Source organism: Limulus polyphemus, unplaced genomic scaffold (genome assembly GCF_000517525.1).
Source record: "Limulus polyphemus unplaced genomic scaffold, Limulus_polyphemus-2.1.2 Scaffold1908, whole genome shotgun sequence".
In the NCBI taxonomy this organism is placed as follows: domain Eukaryota; kingdom Metazoa; phylum Arthropoda; class Merostomata; order Xiphosura; family Limulidae; genus Limulus; species Limulus polyphemus.
The window spans coordinates 95,625-99,417 of NW_013667518.1; the positions used below are offsets into that span (position 1 = coordinate 95,625).

Consider the following 3,793-nt stretch of genomic DNA (forward strand, 5'->3'; position numbering starts at 1 on the left):
ATTCGAACCCGCGACCCTCAGATTGCGAGTCGAGCGCCTTATCCACCTGGCCATGCCGGGCGTCTGTATTTTATATCCGATTCAATTTATGTAGGCTAACACATGAATTTTGATCATGGTAACAATGGAATCGAGAGTGGACAATAATACTTAGTTCACTATAACGTGGGAGAAAGTGCAACTGTATCTCGATAACAATGTAACTTTGCATTCGTTTTTAAATGTATCGAGTTGAAAGCAGATATAAGACCATAAATCAAAGATTACCAACACACAAAACGCTCAAAATAAAATATATAATTCTAAGTAATATTCATTTCCAATCAAACCAAGTTACCTACTTAGAGCGAAACTAAGAACCAACCTGGTAAATTAAATATTTTCTTACGTTCTTACTTATAATAATTAGAATTCATTGTTCCCTCAGTTAAGTTCACTCGCTGTTAACGCATTTTCGGTCGTAGACCCAATAATACCTCCCGAGGTTTGTCCAGCTTGTGAAGTTGAGCTTAGTCCTAAATCCATATATTAAAATAACAGTGCAAAAAATCTCAACAAGAAAAGTTAAAAAGAATAAAATTAGATCAAATCATGTCAGTGAAAGTAATATTAAATAAATTACAGACTAGCTTACTAGCTAAACATTAGAAAAAGCAATAATAATTAAGCAAAATTCGTCTATTTCTTTGATACGGTTCTGAATTTCGGAGAGGTGTAGTCCCATATTTTGATCATACAAACAGACATCAGTGTGAAAATACATTTCTCTACATTTGATGAAAGAATAAGAAGAGAAATAATTTCCCTTGAATTGGCGGGAATCTGACAGTGGCGTTGGGAGAGGGCGACAATACATGCAACTTTTTTAGAATTGACATGTTAAATGTAATCGTATTTCACGATTGGAAATAATCAATGGGTAGACATTGAAAAGATGTTTTTTTTTGTATTGAGATTAAATTTCATTATTTTGATGAAATGTAAATGGTTTTATCATTTTATAAATTATTTTTTATCCTTTTTAGTAAAAATTTTAATTAAGCTTCTTATTTGAAAGTACACGGGTCTAATGCGATACATTTTTAGGGTGGTTGCATAAAATTTGTTTCATTATTTTTATAGGTTTCAACATATTGATTTTCAAATAAGTGAGTTTTATTATGAATTTAATCGTTGATAAAGATCATAACCTTAAAATGATATTGTGGGGTTGGGGGCCCAGAGCCACATGCTTGGTTGATACAGTACCGAGTATCGATCAGTTTGGAAACAAGAATTAACTAAACGTAGGAGCAGAGTTCAATTGTAAGGATTCAGCCAAGGAAAGGTGAAGGCAGTTAGTCTTACTATTAGAAATATCTATATGCAACATGACACGAGAGTGGTAGGCATGAATAAATCTCATTGTACTATATTCCACTTGTTCAGCTTACCGAATGAGATAAACTGATTTATCAGATGTGCATTTGCAGACTCGTATAATGAACCCATAAAATGCTTTCATTATTATTAGATACTAACACAAACGCCGACCTACGGGCCGCTCTTTCTGCTAATAATGGTACTAATCGTAGTATTCATAATTCATAACTTCACAATTTAGAAAAACTTAACATTTTCTAATATTTTTTTTTGGGGGGGGGAGTGTTCGGATTGTGCTTATTAGTAATACGAAACTCATTGCATCAAAATGATTCAATGTATAGAGCTCAAAATTGTTATAAATTTTACTGGTATAAACTTTATTTTTTTATCTATTAAAAGTAGTACCGTTTATTGAAAATAAAAAGATTTTTTTAATTCCAGTTTCTCAGTTCTACATTTAAAAATTACATCAATAAAGATATCAAACCCTCATCTACAGTCCTAGTGAAAGTCGTGTTCTTGTTGTGAGAAGATACTTTTATTTAAAATTGTGTTCTATTATAAAGAAGTGGTTGTTGCACATACCACAGGTACTTTTCTAATTGTCTGAATCTTGAATACCCAAAGCGTGAATTTTTTTATGTATTTTTGTTTGTGGTGCTATTCAATAGACGGTGCAGGAGTTTTGGTTACATACATAGATACTGACATACACGCTACGTCCATTATAGTAAGAAAATTAGACTCATCATGAGTGGATTCAAAAACTTAGTGAGGCATAAAGACAACCAGTGCAAAAATTGAAGGACTGCTTTCAATGGGATACATTTAAACTGCATCGCAAAAATCCAAACAGTGAAAAGGTACATACAATTTACAAGAGGCCTCATAAAAAAGCTGCAAATGGTATAACTATGATCACTTCAATCAGAAATGCTTCTTCACCTAAGTAATCTTCCAGCAGCTATACACTTTGAAAATCATACTTGAAAATATTTACTGATTGTGCTATTAAACAGTAGAACTATGTTTCATCCTGTTACCTGTGTCACCGAGTTAAAACCTGGATTACTACTACTGGAATCAGATGATGGAAAAAATACGTCATGGTCGTGATTGGATATTTTTCCAAATATCATGAAGCTTATTCTTTGCCAAACCAAAAACTAAAGCATTGGCTTAGAATTTTGTCATTGATATTATACTGAAATACAAAACACACACGAAACGTAGAGTTTAATTTGAAAGACTTTGCTCTTTTTATTGCACAAAAGAAGAAAAATTCCCAACAATTATGCTTGTTGAAGCAAAAATTCTTATACTTTCCTTATACACTTAAGTTGGATTTCTTACTCAATGTTTGAATCTTTTTCATTCTCATAAGAATCTAGTTAAAGACCTAATGCGTAATAGTACGATTTTAAATTGAACCTTTTTGTTTGCAAAGTGAATTAGAATGTTAATAGTTTACTATTTTCTCTATAAATTAGGGTATGTCTATGTAAATTATAGTGTAATATTCAACTCTCCGTTTTTAACTTTTACATCGTATATTTATTACATGTCACATGAACGAGGTAAGTGTAAGAGGGAATGGGATGATTTGAACAATAAGTAAATTGTATGTAAATTCACAACCTTGATTGTACTGGATGACTAAACATACATAAGAACTGAACTTTAGCCTGCTGGCGTCTCGAATTATACGTGTAAGTGTAGACTAACTAAACCAATTTCATAAACTTATGTTTTATTTTTGCCAGAAAGGCTATGAATTATTTGCAAACTTCAATATTTAATTTTGCATAGCGCATCTAAATGGATACTAATGTCAACTTAAATTAGTAATGTAGGGGGCACTGAGAACCGAGAGTAATTTTATGCCGTGATTTATTTTATGATAATCTAACCTGTATAAAAGCCAGTGTGTGTCACGTCACGCTTGATTTCTCGAAATAGAAGGATTCATAAAAGCCAAAAAACATTTATTCAGATAGAATAGTTCGCTTACTTTCTGTCTGCCCATTACGATTTTAGTGACGGGGGTTCAAGGGGACCGTGAAACTTTATAAGTGTAGAGAATGTTGGTATGATAAACCTAAAGTAAAGACGTAGTGTGGGATCACCTAGCCTAGAGCCAAATGCATAAAATTTATCATGAAAGTAAAAATATCGATTCAATTTTAAACTTAAAACGTTTCTGTAATAAGCTGTTTTCTGTCATATCACCAACGTTTTAAATAAAAAACAAACCTCTTTAATCAGCAGAGACTTCATGTTAAGAATTCAACAAATATTTTTCATTTTATACTATCAGTACATAGACTAACAACAATATTAGGCTATACTTTTGTTGCTTAGTAACATGACATAAAAGCCATTGTTGGAACGTAGTATTACCAAAACGCACTAGCTTTTCTATATATTA

At 32.0% G+C, this 3,793-nt stretch overlaps 1 protein-coding gene across 1 annotated transcript in view; it reads right to left on the bottom strand.

Moving 5' to 3' along the window:
• LOC106465321 (transcription factor EC-like) overlaps nt 1-3,793 on the bottom strand; it is an 88,862-nt gene that overhangs the window by 84,171 nt on the left and 898 nt on the right. The gene's annotated exons all lie outside the window — the stretch shown is intronic.